Source organism: Emys orbicularis, chromosome 18, assembly GCF_028017835.1.
Source record: "Emys orbicularis isolate rEmyOrb1 chromosome 18, rEmyOrb1.hap1, whole genome shotgun sequence".
Lineage (NCBI taxonomy): Eukaryota > Metazoa > Chordata > Testudines > Emydidae > Emys > Emys orbicularis.
Genome location: NC_088700.1, coordinates 25,415,455 through 25,434,358, shown reverse-complemented (window position 1 = coordinate 25,434,358; position 18,904 = coordinate 25,415,455).

Below are 18,904 nucleotides of genomic sequence, written 5' to 3'. Positions count from 1 at the left end.
ATTCTCACTTACTCTTAAGTACTTTCACTCACTCTTTATTTTATCTTTCTACTATGACTACTACTATTAGTAGGCTATACTTGTTTTTCTTGAAACAAAGTTTCAAGGGAACTAGGCTAAGCTCGGTCTCCCTAAGTTTTATTCTTAGTTTATTTTATTAGGTATTGATTTTAAGTTTTAAGTTAGTCAAGTAAACCCTAAGTTAGAAGAAACTAATGCTAAGAGCTATCAAAACTAAGCACTGCATCCCTCACTCAAGAATTGAGAAACCTGAACCGCAAGGCTGGTCTTGTGTCTCTTATCACCAGGTCATCGAGGAAGGGTGAGAGTATATTAACCAAAGCTTCGTTGCATATAATTCTATATTACCATATGTATCTTTTGAATAGCAGTAATGCAATTGTAACTTTGTAACTGATTATTTTACCATTTACTTACTATTTCATTGATTTTAATAAAGAGTCTTTATGGCTATATCTGTCTCAGTGGGAGCTTCCTGTCAAACCCCCGAGGGTCCTTTGTAAATTCTGTGGAGCCTGATTCAGGACAAGAACTTTTATCTTCTGAGCAAACAGACTGGCGAGCCTAAAACTCCTATGTAGTGAGGTGATGACTCACCAACGCGGCGCCTCCTGCTGGTCATCCTGGGAATTAGTTCTCCAGCTCCAGCGCACCCTCTGTTGGCCAATGTCTCACCTGCCGCTGGCCCCGGTGTCCCTCCCAGACCTTAGTGCCCCTCTATGTCAGGGTTCTGCCCCAGCAATACCCATACTCTGGGTCTCCCCACCCAGGGGAACCCCCAACCCCCTATCCCCACCTTGCCTCAGTGGCTACTGCCAGTCATCATCTAGCCCCTGTGACGTTATTGATATAATCGGGGACCATATAGATCATTGTTGCAACCAAGGTCCTGTAGTGGCACCCAAATCTTGTATAAAGGGGGTCAAATGAGGTGTCTAAGACACGGTTATGGTTTGCTGGTTATAATTATGCTGTCTATATGTGTGTATCAATTTTGTAGTTGAAGTTATGAATGTTGGCTCTATACTGTCTGTATTTCAAACTTATGCTATGCTTCTGAGTGACATCCCAGACAAGCTGGTGTTAGCTCTGCCTAGCCTGCTTGATGGCCCATTAAGGACCATCAGCTATACAATGAACCCATTGAGAGAAGGCAGATACGCCTTGTAACCAGGGCCGGCTCCAGGCACCAGCCCACCAAGCTTGTGCTTGGGGCGGCACCTGGAGGGGGGCGGCGCGGTGCTCCGGCTCCGGCCGCCGGGGAGAGCGGAGCCCCGGCCGGGCACTCCGCCCTCCTCCCAGGGCTCCGGCTGCCGTCCCCCACGGCGCCCTCCCCCCGGCCGCCGGGGAGAGCGGAGCCCCGGCCAGGGCTCGCCGCCCTCCCCCCGGCGCTCTGGCCGCCGGGGAGAGCGGAGCCCCGACCGGGGCTCGCCGCCCTCCCCCCCGCGCCCTCCCCTGCCGCGCTGGGGGGGCAGCCGGAGGCTTTTTTGCCTGGGGCAGCAAAAAAGCCAGAGCCAGCCCTGCTTGTAACTCAGCAAAGTATGCAGGGACTGGCCCATGTGACTCCAGACTCCATTTTGCTGTAATTTTCCACAGTGAGAACAAAGAGGTGTTCTTACACCTGGAAAAGACTATATAAGGCTGATGCCTCATCTCCATTTTGTCTTCAATCCTGCTTCTTACCTCTGGAGGGACTTCGTTACAAACAGAAGCTCTACACCAAGGACTGATGACCCATCCCAGCTGGGGATGTATTCCAGAGACTTGATTTGAACCTGCAGTTTATTCTATCTCTGCTGCAAGCCTGAACCAAGAACTGTGCCATTACTGTATGTAATTGATCCCATTTAACCAATTCTAGCTCTCATCTCTATCTTTTTCCTTTTATGAATAAACCTTTAGATTTTAGATTCTAAAGGACTGGCAACAGCGTGATTTATGGGTAAGATCTGATTTGTATATTGACCTGGGTCTGGGGCTTGGTCCTATGGGATCGAGAGAACCTTTTTTCTTTTATTGGGGTATTGGTTTTCATAACCATTTGTCCCCATGGCACTGGTGGTGATACTGGGAAACTGGAGTGTCTAAGGGAATTGCTTGTGTGACTTGTGGTTAGCCAGTGGGGTGAGACCAAAGTCCTCTTAGGGTATGTCTACACTACGAGAGTAGCTCGATTTTACTTAAATCGAATATGTGGAATCGATATTACAAAGTCGAACGTGTGTATCCACACTAAGGACAGTAATTCGACTTTGTGAGTCCACACTAACGGGGCAAGCGTCGACATTGGAAGCGGTGCACTGTGGGCAGCTATCCCACAGATCCCGCAGTCCCCGCTGCCCATTGGAATTCTGGGTCTAGCCCCCAATGCCTTCTGGGGAAAAAAATGTGTCGAGGGTGGTTTTGGGTAACTGTCGTCATCCAACCGTCACTCCCGCCCTCCCTCCCTGAAAGCGCCGACGGGCAATCAGTTCACGCACTTTTCTGGTCAGTGACAGCGCGGACGCCACAGCACTGCGAGCATGGAGCCCGCTGCGACCATCGCTGCAGTTATGGCCGTTGTCAACACCTCGCACCTTATCATCCACCTTTCCCAGAGGCAGATGCTGAGAAATCGGGCGAGGAGGCTACGGCAGCGCGGTGAGGACCTGAGTCTGAGAGTGGCACAGACCTGTCACAAAGCACGGAACCCCGCGCCATGGACATCATGGTGGCAATGGGTCATGTTGATGCTGTGGAACGGCGATTCTGGGCCCGGGAAACAAGCACGGACTGGTGGGACCGCATAGTGCTGCAGGTCTGGGATGAATCACAGTGGCTGCGAAACTTTCGCATGCGGAAGGGAACTTTCCTGGAACTTTGTGAGTTGCTGTCCCCTGCCCTGAAGCGCAAGGACACCCGGATGCGAGAAGCCCTGAATGTCCAGAAGCGAGTGGCCATAGCCCTCTGGAAGCTTGCAACGCCAGACAGCTACCGGTCAGTCGCAAACCACTTTGGCGTGGGCAAATCTACCGTGGGGGTTGCTGTGATGCAAGTAGCCAACGCAGTCGTTGAGGTACTGCTGTCAAAGGTAGTGACCCTGGGAAACGTGCAGGTCATCATAGATGGCTTCGCCGCGATGGGATTCCCAAACTGCGGTGGGGCTATAGATGGAACTCACATCCCTATCCTGGGACCGGAGCACCAGGCCAGCCAGTACATTAACCGAAAGGGGTACTTTTCAATGGTGCTGCAAGCACTGGTGGACCATAGGGGACGTTTTACCAACATCAACGTCGGATGGCCGGGCAAAGTTCATGACGCTCGTGTTTTCAGGAACTCTGGTCTGTTTAGACGGCTGCAGGAAGGTATTTACTTCCCGGACCACAAAATAACTGTTGGGGATGTGGAGATGCCTATAGTGATCCTCGGGGACCCAGCCTACCCGCTAATGCCCTGGCTCATGAAGCCCTATACAGGCGCCCTGGACAGTGAAAAAGAACTCTTCAACTACCGGCTGAGCAAGTGCAGAATGGTGGTGGAGTGTGCTTTTGGACGTCTCAAGGGGAGATGGAGAAGCTTACTGACTCGCTCTGATCTCAGCGAAACCAATATCCCCATTGTTATTGCAGCTTGCTGTGTGCTCCACAATCTGTGTGAGAGCAAGGGGGAGACCTTTATGGCAGGGTGGGAGGTTGAGGCAAATAGCCTGGCTGCTGATTACGCCCAGCCAGACAGCCGTGCGATTAGAAGAGCCCAGCGGGACGCGCTGTGCATCTGGGAGGCTTTGAAAGTTAGGTTCCTGAGTGAGCAGGGTAACCTGTGACTATTAAGTTTGTTTACAGAGAAGCTGAACCTGCCCCCGTTTCTTTACCCAGTGAATGTTCACTATCCTCTCCAGTTACATACCCCGTTCACCCCGTTCCCCCCCTTCCAACACACGTTTAAAAATAAAATCACTGGAAATTTGTTAATGAACACCGTTTTCTTTATTACTGTTTTCGCGGTAAAGTGTTGAAACTGGGACGCAGACTGTGGTAGGGAGCGGATGTAGTGTAGTGATGCAAAGGACGCTTCTAAACTCGAGGAATGACAGGCTCCTGCCCCAAGAGCGGTCCGCACTGGTGCACTGGTTGTTTCAACGGAGCCTGCCACCCCTCCTGTTCGGGACTCTGTCTGTGGGGGCTATGTGACTTTGTAGCAGGGGGAGGACGGTTACAGATCCCCTGCTGTGTGGCTCTGTGATCCAGGATAAGGACCGCTGCATAAGATCTCTAACCGTCCTCCCCCGCCACAAAGTCACATAGCCCCCCCCCACACACAGAACATGAAAACCACCTCCCAGACTGACCAGGGTGCCTAGTGACTGCAATGTGTGTGTGACCTGCTGCTGAACCTGCCCCTGCGTCTGTACCCTGGTAAAGGTGACTGTCCTGTCCAATTACCAACCCCCTTCCCCCCCTTCAAACAGACTCTCCTCTAAAAGAACATGATGGAAACAGTAATTAACAGAAACTTATTTTTTATTAGCAACTACACACTTAGGGGATGAAACTGGGACGGGGGCTTGGGTGAGGCGGGAAGGAAAGGACTTATCAAATTTTGGGGAATGACAGCCTTCTGCTTCTTGAGCAGTCTGCAGGGGTGGAGTGAGAGTTTTCACGGACTCTGCCGCCCCTCCTTCTTGGGACTTTGGGTGAGGGGGGTATGGAACTTTGTGGCGGGGGAGGGCGGTTAGAGATAGACTGCAGCAGGGCTCTGTCCTCCTGCCTCCGGTCCTGCAGAACATCCACAAGGCGCCGGAGCGTGTCCGTTTGCTCCCTCATTAGTCCAAGCAGCGTTTGAGTCGCCTGCTGGTCTTCCTGCCGCCACCTCTCCTCCCGTTCAATGTGTGATCTATGGATTTGGGACAAGTTCTCCCTCCACTGGGTCTGCTGGGCTGCCTGGGCTCGGGAGCAGCCCATAAGTTCCGAGAACATGTCGTCCCGTGTCCTCTTCTTTCTACGCCTAATCTGCGCTAGCCTCTGGGAGTGTGATGCCAGGGTAGGTCGGGAGACAGTCGCAGCTGTGGGATGGGAAAAAGGGAGTGAATTCCTCAGAAAGATAAATTTCGTTGTGAACAAAGAACATAGTCTTTCTCTGTGAACAAGACCATGCACAGCACCTATCACATGCGCACTCAGGACAAGGTCGAATTTTCGGCCTTCGCATTCAATGCCTGGGGTCTTGCAGTGCAGATCAGACAAGCGGGGCAAGACAGCGGAATTTGGGTAGCAGGCTGACATGGTAAGCCGTAGACTTGTGGCTGCTTAAAACTTTAATAATAGCACTGGCCTCCTTTCACGTTCAAAGCAATGCCAGTTCCTGCTGCCAGCAATCCGGCAAGCATGAACTCTGCCCCTGTCCCACCCCCTCGCGGCTGTCCCAGGGAAAGATCCCTGTATGCTGCCCCTCTCCCACCTCCACCGCGTGGCTGTAAACCGCCGGTTACAGTTCTGTAAAGGAACAGGCAAGCAGTCCCAATACTAACATTCCCCTCCCTAATTCAAAGCAGGTCACCATGAGCGACATCACTCTGATGAGGATTTCAGAGACGGAGAAAGAAAGGATGCTTCGGGAAAGCCTGCAAAGACCAGGGCCGTATGCCGCCATGCTCTGCAAGGCAATGATCCCAGAGTACTTGCTTGTCTCCTGGCGCGGAAACGTTTCCTACTACGGAGGACACAATAAGACCACTCTCCCAAGGAACCTCATGCAAAGGATTTCCAATTACCTCCAGGAGAGCTTCATGGAGATGTCCCATGAGGATTTCAGCTCTATCCCCGGACATATAGACCGAATTTTACTGTAGCTGCACTGGCAAGGACTAAACAGTAGAGCGCCTAGGGCAAACCAATCATGATAAACCGGACATTGTTAGATTTTTTTGCAGTAGTTGCACTGCCAAGGACTGAAACGTTAAGCGCCTAGGGCAAACTAATCATGAAAAACCCATTGTTAATATTGTTAATATTCCTGTTCTGTTCGAAATAAATGTTTACATGTTTAAAACACTTACCGACTGATCCTTCCCCTGATTCTGGGTCCGGGTTAACGCCTGGGGACGGTTGGTAGGGGATCTCTGTAAGGGTGATGAAGAGATCCTGGCTGTCGGGGAAATCAGCGTTGTAAGCGCTGTCGACTGCCTCGTCCTCCTCATCTCCTTCCTCATCTTCCCCATCCGCTAACATCTCCGAGGAACCGTCCGTCGACAATATCCCATCCTCAGAGTCCACGGTCAGTGGTGGGGTAGTGGTGGCGGCCGCACCTAGGATGGAATGCAGTGCCTCGTAGAAACGGGATGTCTGGGGCTGGGATCCGGAGCGTCCGTTTGCCTCTTTGGTCTTCTGGTAGCCTTGTCTCAGCTCCTTGATTTTCACGCGGCACTGCGTTGCATCCCGGCTGTATCCTCTCTCTGTCATGGCTTTGGAGATCTTCTCGTAGATCTTTGCATTCCGTCTTTTCGATCGCAGCTCCGAAAGCACGAACTCATCGCCCCACACAGCGATCAGATCCAAGACTTCCCGATCAGTCCATGCTGGGGCCCTCTTTCTATTCTGAGATTGCATGGCCATCTCTGCTGGAGAGCTCTGCATCGTTGCCAGTGCTGCCGAGCTTGCCACGATGTCCAAACAGGAAGTGAGATTCAAACTGGCCAGACAAGAAAAGGAATTCAAATTTTCCCGGGGCTTTTCCTGTGTGGCTGGTCAGAGCATCCGAGCTCGGACTGCTGTCCAGAGCGTCAACAGAGTGGTGCACTGTGGGATAGCTCCCGGAGCTATTACCATCGATACCCATCCACACCTAACCTAATTCGACATGGCCATGTCGGATTTAGCGCTACTCCCCTCGTTGGGGAGGAGTACAGAAGTCGAATTTAAGAGACCTCTATGTCGAACTAAATAGCTTCGTTGTGTGGACGGGTGCAGAGTTAATTCGATTTAACGCTGCTAAATTCGACATAAACTCCTAGTGTAGACCAGGCCTTAGTCTGGCTGGTTTGGTTTGCCTTAGAGGTGGAAAAACCCCAGCCTTGGGCTGTAACTGTCCTGTTTTTAGCAATTTGTCCTGAATTGGCACTCTCAGTTGGGTCCCGCCAGAGCCGCATCATCACACCCCCGCTCTCTGGGGCAGACTGCAGTCTATAAACCACTCATCATCAGCAAGGGGGTTTGGACCTGCTGCTTTTGCTGCCCTGGGCTGCACCTCTGCAACCCTTCCCAGCCTTTAGCAAGGCCTGCACCCTGGGGGTTTTCCAGGCTGGAGCTCCTCTGGCCTTCCCCCAGCCCTGCTCCACTCTAGGTCTCCTGCTCAGCAGCCAAGCCCATCTCTCACCACAGCTAGACTCTGTCAGCACCTGGCTCACTTGCCTTTTATAGGGCCAGCTGTGGCCTGATTGGAGCATGGCCCCAGCTGTGGCTGCTTCCCCCAATCAGCCTAACTTATTGGCTCCCAGGGGCAGCCCTTTCCCAGGGCTGTTTTAACCCCACCCAGGCCGGAGCGGGGTAACCACCCCGCTACACCATACTATCCAAATTAATATTATTAGTACACCCTAAATCAGGCTACAAGCTTACAGGGCATAAAAGTCCTGTTGCCAGCGTAGCTTATTTAATTTGGGGAACGGGTATAAGCTGTACCAGCAAAAGGACTTTTTTGTTGTAGAGCTGTGGCTGCACTCGGGCTTTTGCAGGCAGAGCTACATTGGCAAAATCATCATCATCATCATCATCATCACAGCCCTAACCAACATAGCTATGCCAGCAAAAGACTAGACCTAACCCTGAGCCATGACGCTTCCAGTGGGGGGAAAAGGAACCCGCCAAAAGGCAGAGTCAGACAAGACTTTCATCAAATCCGCTCCAGCTAAAACAGCAGCAGGGCAAGAGGCAGTGGCCAGAGGTGCGTGATGCTGGGAACATCCCTTCCCCTCCCCAGACCTATGTTTGACTTCCCATCGCTGGTCTGTCTTGTCTACCCAGGGCAGGGACCGTCTCTTACATACGGGCAAAGGCGTTTCTGCCAGGAGTGGCTTTTCCAATTAGAGCAACATTTGTATGGGAAATTTTTTTAATTTTTTTTTTTTGAATTTTAACAATTTCAGTTTCCTGGATTTCCCTTCTCCTCACCCCCCTTCACCCAGGGGAAAAAAGGAGGGGGGATGTTACTCCTGGGAATTCTGTGCCCTGTGGAGAGCGCAGAATTCATACCTTCTGCAGATTTCTTGGCTCCTCCGCAGAAAAATGGGGGAACAAAGAAATCTGTGGGGAACACACGCCCCTTCCGTGGCAGCCCGGGCACATCTGCTGGGAGCAGCCGGCAGCAGAGACTGCAGATCACCTTGGGAGGGAGGAGACGCGATAATTCGATCCCCGAGAGATCGATTTCTACCCGCCGATCCAGGCGGGTAGTGAAGACAAGCCCTTATTGTAAATGACAGTAACGGATTCCTCACCTAGGAAAGTCTATGGCCCTGTCTACACTGGCAAGTTTCTGTGCAGTAAAGCAGCTTTCTGCGCTGTAACTCCCGAGGTGTACACACTGCCAAGCCACTTAGTGCGCAGAAACTGCGCAGTTGTAGCGCTGTAAAAAAACCCACCCCAATGAGAGGCAGACAGCTTTCTGCGCTGGGGCTAGGGTGACCAGATGTCCCGATTTTTACAGGGACAGTCCCGATTTTTGGGTCTTTTTCTTATATAGGCTCCTATTACCCTCACCCCCATCCCGATTTTTCACGTTTGCTGTTTGGTCACCCTAGCTGGGGCTACAGCAGTGTAGACACTGTGGCGATTACAGCACAGTGATTGGCCTCCGGGAGGTGTCCCACAATGCCTCGTCTCACCTCTTTGGTCATCAGTTTGAACTCTACTGCCCTGCCCTCAGGTGACCAACCATCATTCCCAACCCGTAAATTCCTTTGGAATTTTGAAAGTCCCTTTCCTGTTTGCTCGGTGATGCATGCAGTGGTCTCAGCGCATCTTTCCAAGTGGCCATGCCTGCTCCACTCACCAGGCGATCCCCCGCTTGGAGCAATGACGAGCTGCTGCACTTCATCAGCATTTGGGGAGAGGAGGCTGTCCAATCCCGCTGCGCTCCAGCCGTAGGAATTATGATACCTATGGACAGATTTCACAACGCATGACAGAAAAGGGCCATGACCAGGACACATTGCAGTGCAGGGTCAAAGTGAAGGAGCTGCGGAACACCTACCACAAGACACAGGAGGCAAACTGCCGCTCCGGTGCTGCGCCCACGAGCTGCCAGTTCTACAAAGAGCTGGATGTGATACTCCGCAGCGACCCCATCTCCGCTGTGAAGGTCCCTGTGGATACTTCGGTGGCTCACGTGCCAGTCGAAAGTGGACCAAGCCAGGAGGAGGAGATCTTGGATGAAGAGGGGGAGGGGGACCCTGAGGCAGAGGATGACTCGGAGGCCAAACATGCATGCAACCAGGAGCTCTTTTCTACCCCGAAGGAGGCTAGCCAGTCACAGCTGTCAGAGCTTGGAGAAGTGCAAACAGGACAGGAGGCCCCTGGTAAGTGGATCTGATTTTGGAAATTGCTGAAGCAAATTGTTGGGGGCAGGAGGGTTAGAATCATAGAAGAATCATAGAATCATAGAAGATTAGGGTTGGAAGAGACCTCAGGAGGTCATCTAGTCCAACCCCCTGCTCATGGCAGGACCAACACCAACTAAATCATCCCAGCCAGGGCTTTGTCAAGCCGGGCCTTAAAAACCTCTAAGGATGGAGATTCCATCACCTCCCTAGGTAACCCATTTCAGTGTTTCACCACCCTCCTAGTGAAATAGTGTTTCCTAATATCCAACCTAGACCTCTCTCACTGCAACTTGAGACCATTGCTCCTTGTTCTGTCGTCTGCCACCACTGAGAACAGCCGAGCTCCATCCTCTTTGGAACCCCCCTTCAGATAGTTGAAGGCTGCTATCAAATCCCCCCTCACTCTTCTCTTCTTCAGACTAAACAAGCCCAGTTCCCTCAGCCTCTACTTGTAAATCATGTGCCCCAGCCCCCTGATCATTTTTGTTGCCTTCCACTTGACTCTCTCCAATTTGTACACATCCTTTCTGTAGTGTGGGGCCCAAAACTGGACGCAATACTCCAGATGTGGCCTCACCGTGCCGAATAGAGGGGAATAATCACTTCCCTCAATCTCCTGGCAATGCTCCTACTAATGCAGCCCAGTATGCCGCTAGCCTTCTTGGCAACAAGGGCACACTGCTGACTCATATCCAGCTTCTCATCCACTGTAATCCCCAGGTCCTTTTCTGAAGAACTGCTGCTTAGCCAGTCGGTCCCCAGCCTGTAGTGGTGCATGGGATTCTTCCGTCCTAAGTGCAGGACTCTGCATTTGTCCTTGTTGAACCTCATCAGATTTGTTTTGGCCCAATCCTCTAATTTGTCTAGGTCACTCTGGACCCTATACCTATCCTCCAGTGTATCTACCTCTCCCCCCAGCTTAGTGTCATCCGCGAACTTGCTGAGGGTGCAATCCATCCCATCATCCAGATCACTAATGAAGATATTGAACAAAACCGGCCCCGGGACCAACCCCTGGGGCACTCCGCTTGATAGCAGCTGCCAGTTGTTGAGCCTGACGATCTAGCCATCTTTCTATTCACCTTATAGTCCATTCATCCAATCCATACTTTTTTAACTTGCTGGCAAGAATACTGTGGGAGACCATATCAAAAGCTTTGCTAAAGTCAAGGTATATCATGTCCACCTCTTTCCCCATATCCACAGAGCCAGTTATCTCATCATAGAAGGCAACCAGGTTTGTCAGGCATCTCTTGCCCTTGGTGAATCCATGTTGACTGTTCCTAATCACCTTCCTCTCCTCCAAGTTCTTCAAAATGGATTCTTTGTGGACCTGCTCCATGATTTTTCTCCACTTCCTCCCCTGAGCGCGCCGCATCTCCGCTCCTCCCCCCTCCCTCCCGGAAATTGCTAAGCACCGGCAAACAGCTGTTAGGCAGCAGGAAGCGCTGGGAGCGGGGGGAGGAGTGGGGACACGGCGCGCTGGGGGGAGGGAGGGAGAAGGAGGCGAGGAGGGGGGAGCTTGGCTGCAATTTTTCCCCATGGGTGCTCCAGCCCTGGAGCATCCACGGAGTTGGCGCCTCCCTCCCGCTCGCCTCCTTACCTGAATATCGGGACAAATGGCATCCTGATCGTACATTGATCGGGACGTGGGACAAAGGGTTAAATATCGGGACAGTCCCGATTTTATCAGGACATCTGGTCACCCTAGGGGTAAAATGGGAACCTTGCTTCCCACCAGACTTAAACCCCTCTGTCTGTGACTTATTCCTACTAGGTGCTTGGGATTGTTCAAATTTATCTGCAAAAGTTGCAAGTTCTTTGACCGTCTCTACCTTTATATCCCATAAACACTGTTTTACATCATCATTAGACATATTCAGAAACTGTTCCTGAGCAACCAAATCACACATTGCTTCAAAGCTTGTAATATCTTTTCCCGTTACCCACTTATCCAGTAAATCTCTCATTTGGTTCACACAAGCCACATTACTTAATCCAGCCCCTCTCTTAAGGCTTCCAAATTTTACTCTATAAACTAATTGGCATCTTACTGAATATGTCCAGAACTCTCCCAGACAACTTTGCAACCAGCATGATCATCTGTTGATCCTCAGGAATCGCATGGAGCATACACAGTCTCTCAAAGGTGATGAAATATTCAGCAATGTCCCCAGAGTCATTGTATGGAGGACACAACCACTCCCACTTGTGGATTTTTGGAGAGGTGGAGCCCCCTAATGTGGGGTTCTGTCTCTTCCACTCCATTATGGCCAGTTCATGCTTCATTTCTTTGTCTTTCAGTTCCAGGGCTAACTTCTGCCTGGCTGCTTCTGCTTCCATTTATTTGTCAGCCTCCAGCTGTCTCAGTTCCATGGCTCTCTGATGTGAAGCCTTTTGCCTGGATTCTTTTCCTTTAATTTTCATCCATTTTAATTCCATCTGTCTCTTATCCATGCTTTCATTTTCTTCTACTTGCAACCTGTGGAGCTCCAATTTTTTGGTAGCTTCACTTTCACTCATTTTCCTGCCATTCCTGTCCCTACTTCCCTTACCCGAAGTAAGCAAACAGAAGATAACAAACCAGTAATCACTTTGCCTATTCCCCAGCCAACACCCTTAAAACTCACTTAAAATCACCACCAGTGTCTCAGAGCAATAAGTTGTGCACATTACCCTACCCGACTACGCCACTGTGACAGGTTGGACCCCCCATCCAGGATGCCTCCTGAAGTACTGGCGTTTTACTGAGCCTGCCTGCTCCACTAGCTGGGGCCCCTCTCCCTGTTTTGCTGCATCAGGCTCTCCGGCCTCTGGCAGCACACACAGGTAGGAACCCACCAGCTGTAGAATCACAGAGTCTGTGAGCTGCTCTCTATGGGAAGATTCAGCTTAGAAATTGCCCACCACTCAAGTGTAGCTCCCCACTGGAAAGTACACCCAAAATAATATTGTCTTACACTGTAGAGAACTCTATACAATGTAAGCTCATAAATTCGCCCCCTCCTTCAATGTGGAGGAAGATATGCACAACTTCTTCCCCGCCAGTTATAAATTGCACAAACTGGTTTACGTTATAAACAAGAAATAAGTTTATTAACTATAAAAGGTAAATTTAAGTGATTATAAGGGATAGCAAACAGAACAAAGCAGATTACTGAGAAAATAAAACAAAACATGCAAACTAAGCTTGATTCATAAGAACATAAGAATGGCAGTACTGGGTCAGACGAAAGGTCCATCCAGCCCAGTATCCTGTCTACCGACAGTGGCCAATGCCAGGTGCCCCAGACGGAGTGAACCTAACAGGTAATGATCAAGTGATCTCTCTCCTGCCGTCCATCACCACCCTCTGACAAACAGAGGCTAGGGACACCATTCCTTACCCACCCTGGCTAATAGCCGTTAATGGACTTAACCTCCATGAATTTATCCAGTTCTCTTTTAAATCCTGTTATAGTCCTAGCCTTCACAACCTCCTCAGGCAAGGAGTTCCACAAGTTGACTGTGCGCTGTGTGAAGAAGAACTTCCTTTTATTTATTTTAAACCTGCTGCCCATTAATTTCATTTGGTGGCCCCTAGTTCTTATATTATAGGAACAAGTAAATAACTTTTCCTTATTCACTTTCTCCACATCACTTATGATTTTATATACCTCTATCATATTCCCCCTTAGTCTCCTCTTTTTCAAGCTGAAAAGTCCTAGCCTCTTTAATCTCTCCTCATATGGGACCTGTTTCAAACCGCTAATTATTTTAATTGCCCTTCTCTGAACCTTTTCTAATGCCAGTATAGCTTTTTTGAGATGAGGAGACCACATCTGTACTCAGTATTCAAGATGTGGGCATACCATGGATTTATATAAGGGGCAATAAGATATTCCTAACATCCTGTTTGCTTTTTGACTGCTGCTGCACACTTCATGGACACCTTCAGAGAACTATCCACGATGACTGCAAGATCTTTTTCCTGATTAGTTGTAGCTAAATTAGCCCCCATCATATTGTATGTATAGTTGGTTTATTTTCCCTATTTGCGTTACTTTACATTTATCCACATTAAATTTCATTTGCCATTTTGTTGCCCAATCACTTAGTTTTGTGAGATCTTTTTGAAGTTCTTCACAGTCTGCTTTGGTCTTAACTATCTTGAGCAGTTTAGTGTCATCTGCAAACTTTGCCACCTCACTTTTTACCCCTTTCTCCAGATCATTTATGAATAAGTTGAATAGGATTGGTCCTAGGACTGACCCTTGTGGAACACCACTAGTTACCCCTCTCCAATCTGAAAATCTACCATTTATTCCTACTCTTTGTTCCCTGTCTTTTAACCAGTTCTCAATCCATTAAAGGATCTTCCCGCTTATCCCATTACAACTTAATTTACATAAGAGCCTTTGGTGAGGGACCTTGTCAAAGGCTTTCTGGAAATCTAAGTACACTGTGTCCACTGGATCCCCCTTGTCCACGTGTTTGTTGACCCCTTCAAAGAACTCTAATAGATTAGTAAGACAGGATTTCCCTTTACAGAAACCATGTTGACTTTTGCCCAACAATTTATGTGCTTCTATGTGTCTGACAATTTTATTCTTTACGATTGTTTCAACTAATTTGTCCAGTACTGACGTTAGACTTACTGGTCTGTAATTGCCAGGGTCACCTCTAAAGCCCTTTTTAAATATTGGCGTTATGTTAGCTATCTTCCAGTCATTGGGTACAGAAGCTGATTTAAAGGACAGGTTAGAAACCATAGTTAGTAGTTCCACAATTTCACATTTGAGTTCTTTCAGAACTCTTGGGTGAATGCCATCTGGTCCCGGTGACTTGTTAATGTTAAGTTTATCAATTAATTCCAAAACCTCCTCTAGTGACACCTCAATCTGTGACAATTCCTCATATTTGTCACCTACAAAATCTGGCTCAGGTTGGGAATCTCCCTAACATCCTCAGCCGTGAAGACTGAAGCAAAGAATTCATTTAGTTTCTCCAGAATGACTTTATCGTCTTTAAGTGCTCCTTTTCTATCTCGATCGTCCAGGGGCCCCGCTGGTTGTTTATCAGGCTTCCTGCTTCCGATGTACTTAAAAAACATTTTGTTATTACCTTTTGAGTTTTTGGCTAGCTGTTCTTCAAACTCCTTTTTGGCGTTTCTTATTACATTTTTACACTTATTTTGGCAGTGATTATGCTCCTTTCTATTTACCTCACTAGGATTTGACTTCCACTTTTTAAAAGATGCCTTTTTATCTCCCACTGCTTCTTTTACAAGGTTGTTAAGCCACGGTGGCTCTTTTTTAGTTCTTTTACTGTGTTCTTTAATTTGGGGCATACGTTTAAGTTGGGCCTCTATTATGGTGTCTTTGAAAAGTGTCCATGCAACTTGCAGGGATTTCACTCTAGTCACTGTACCTTTTAATTTCTGTTTAACTAACCTCCTCATTTTTGCATAGTTCCCCTTTCTGAAGTTAAATGCCACAGTGTTGGGCTGTTGAAGTGTTCCTCCTACCACAGGAATGTTAAATGTTATTATATTATGGTCACTATTTCCAAGCGGTCCTGTTATAGTTACCTCTTGGACCAGGTCCTGCGCACCACTCAGGACTAAATCGAGAGTTGCCTCTCCCCTTGTGGGTTCCTGTACCAGCTGCTCCAAGAAGCAGTCATTTAAAGTATCAAGAAACTTTGTCTCTGCATTTCGTCCTGAGGTGACATGTTCCCATTCAATATGGGAATAATTGAAATCCCCCACTATTATTGAGTTCTTTATTTTGATAGCCTCTCTGATCTCCCTTAGCATTTCATCGTCACTATCACTGTCCTGGTCAGGTGGTCGATAATAGAGCCCTACTGTTATATTCTTATTAGAGCATGAAGTTACTATCCATAGAGATTCTATGGAACATGTGTCAAGTATCAGAGGGGTAGCCGTGTTAGTCTGAATCTGTAAAAAGCAACAGAGGGTCCTGTGGCACCTTTAAGACTAACAGAAGTATTGGGAGCATAAGCTTTCGTGGGTAAGAACCTCACTGGCTTTCGTGGGTAAGAACTTACTCACGAAAGCTTATGCTCCCAATACTTCTGTTAGTCTTAAAGGTGCCACAGGACCCTCTGTTGCTTTTTATGGAACATGTGGATTCACTTAAGATTTTTACTTAATTTGATTCTACATTTTCTTTCACATATAGTGCCACTCCCTCCCCCCCGCATGACCTGTTCTGTCCTTCCGATATATTTTGTACCCCAGAATGATTGTGTCCCATTGATTGTCCTCACTCCACCAGGTTTCTGTGATGCCTATTCTATCAATATCCTCCTTTAACACGAGGCACTCTAGTCAGGGCTGGTGCAAGGATGTTTCGCGCCCTAGGCAAAACTTCCACCTTGCGCCCTCCCCTCTCCCCGAGCCCTGCGGCAGTTCCCCGCCCCCCCCGCCCTGAGGTGCCCCCCCCCCCGCAGCAGATCCCCAACCCCCCCTGCCCTGAGGTGCCCCCCCGTGGCAGCTCCCCCCCCGGGGAGCCCTGCGGCAGCTCCCCACCCCAGCTCACGTCTGCTCTGCCCCCTCCCCGAGCCCTGCGGCAGCTCCCCACCCCCCCTCCGCCCTGAGGCACCTCCCCCGTGGCAGCTCTCCCCTGCCGCCCTGAGGCGCCTCCCCCATGGCAGCTCCCCACCCCCGCCCAGGGAGCTGTGCAGCAGCTCCCCACCCCAGCTCACCTCTGCTCCGCCCCCTCCCCGAGCCCTGCGGCAGCTCCCCACCCCCCCCTCCGCCCTGAGGCACCCCCCCGGTGGCAGCTCCCCCCCCCCGCCCGGGGAGCCATGCGGCAGCTCCCCACCCCAGCTCACCTCTGCTCCGCCTCCTCCCCGAGCACGCTGTTGCTGCTCCACTTCTCCCACCTCCCAGGCTTGTGGCGCCAATCAGCTGTTTGGCGCTGCAAGCCGGGGAGGGAGAGAAGCAGAGCGGGGCGGCGTGCTCAGGGGAGGAGGCGGAGCAGAGGTGAGCTGGGGCGGGGAGTTCCCCTGCGTGCCGCCCCCCCCCCCTTACTTGCTGCAGGCGGCCCTCCCCGCGCCAGCTCCCTCCGCCTAAATGCTGACGACGACCGGGGCGGACAAAGATCCGGCCACTGTGGTCGCCGCCGAAGAAAATGCCGCCCCCCAAATGCTAGCGCCCTAGGCGACCGCCTAGGTTGCCTAATAGGTTGCACCGGCCCTGATTCTAGTTCACCCATCTTATTATTTAGACTTCTAGCATTTGTGTACAGCCACTTAAAAAACTTGTCACTGGTTATTTGTCTGCCCTTTTCTGATGTGTCAGATTCTTTTTTATGTGAATGTTTCTTGTCTGATCTGGCCCCTACTTTATCCTCCTCCATCCTCTGCTCCTGACTATAACCTAGAGAATCTCTATCAATAGACTCTCCCCTAAGAGAAGTCTCTGTCCGATCCACATGCTCCTCTGCAGCAGTCGGCTTTCTCCCATCTCCTAGTTTAAAAACTGCTCTGCAACCTTTTTAATGTTTAGTGCCAGCAGTCTGGTTCCACTTTGGTTTAGGTGGAGCCCATCTCTCCTGTATAGGCTCCCCCCATCCCAAAAGTTTCCCCAGTTCCTAATAAATCTAAACCCCTCCTCCCTACACCATCATCTCATCCACGCATTGAGACTCTGAAGCTCTGCCGGCCTACCTGGCCCTGCGCGTGGAACTGGGAGCATTTCTGAGAATGCCACCATAGAGGCCATGCAGGGGGGTCACATTACAGTTCCGGCACACCTGTGGGTGAGCAGCGACAGCATTGAATACATCTCATGCTGGGAGTCTCATGGTGAGTGGGGGAACTACTCCACCCTGTCAGGAGACAGGAGGGGCAACAGCTCAGTGGCAAGAGAATGGCAGGAGGTGCCAGTTCCACCTCTCACCCAGCCCTGAAGTTTGCAGAAGGGCCCCATGGCAGTAAGTGGATCTTCGCTGCACCATGGTCATCCTCGCAGTCCCCAGATGTGCTGGGTACATGTAACAGAACTTCCCTGCGAATGCACCAGCATGGTCCATCGCTGGCAATGGGGCATGAAGGAGAATCCAGCAGTGGAGGGGTTAAATTGGCTGATTTTTGGCAAGGTGTTGCTTGGCTATAGCGCACGCACGTGCGCACACACACACACACACACACAGTATCTCAGAAGCATGTGCTGCTTGCATGAAGCTGCCTCCTCAATGGCTAGCAGCCAACCTTGGGGTTAGTGCCCTGGTGGAGGGGAAATGACTCTGTAGGCTCGTGAGCACTCAGGGATTAGCAGTAATAGTGACAGTGGCACTGAGAGGCCCCAAGAAAGATGATGGCCCCATTGTGCAGGCTCTGCACAGACACAGACAGTCCCTGTCCCAAAGAACTTGGTGTCAATAGGCAGGAGGTGGGAGGGAAGACAGAGAAAACGTGGTGACAGCAGGTCCATACAGTGAAGCCAGGTCTCCTGAGTCTCGGTCAAGTGCTTTGCCCACTGGGCTGCACTGCCTCAATCCTCTAGCAAAGCCCTGGTGGAGATCTGTGCAGGGTATGCCACAGAGCGTGACCCTGAACGCAGCATGAGGTGCAATCTCTGCCGGTCAAAACACTTAGCAGTGGAATAGCAGGGGGCTGGCAGGGCTGCCCAGAGGATTCTGAGGGCCTGGGGCAAAGCAATTTCGGGGGCCCCTTCCATAAAAAAAAGTTGCAATACCATAGAATACTATATTCTCGTGGGGGCCTGGGGCAAATCCCACTCTTTATCTCTCTATTTGCACTGTCCAGCAACAGCAGATCAGCTGGAGGGTGAAGCAGACCTGCCCCACAGATTGAGGGCCTGAGGCAGGAGGCCTCTTTTAAAGCACTGGGCCTGCAACTTAATTTGGACTGAAGACGCCTGGAGTCCTGAGCAAACATTGTTTCCACAGGGGCTCCCTGCCCGCCAGGCCCTGGGATTCTTCTAAGTGGCGCAGGGTAAGTTCCCGCTCGGGCTAGCACATTTACAATTGATTCAGGGAATAGCCACGTCAGCCCTTTCACTGCTGTCAGACAGTGCAGGGACGCACGGAGCAGGTTCCACAGGTGAGGCTTCGGATTGTATCAGGCATGGCAGCATCCAAAGCACAAAGCGAGATTCCCCTAGCCCTGCTGCCTGGCCCCTCCTCCAGCAGTGAAGCAGTTAAAACCAAAGCCCTGTTTCTGTAGGTAAATAGTCCAGCCATCCCCTCACCTGCTGCGTCACCTTGGCCTGACAGGGAGAGGCTGCCAGGGCCCCTGGCCTGCTTCCAGGGGGCAGGTGATTGGTTGTGGGCC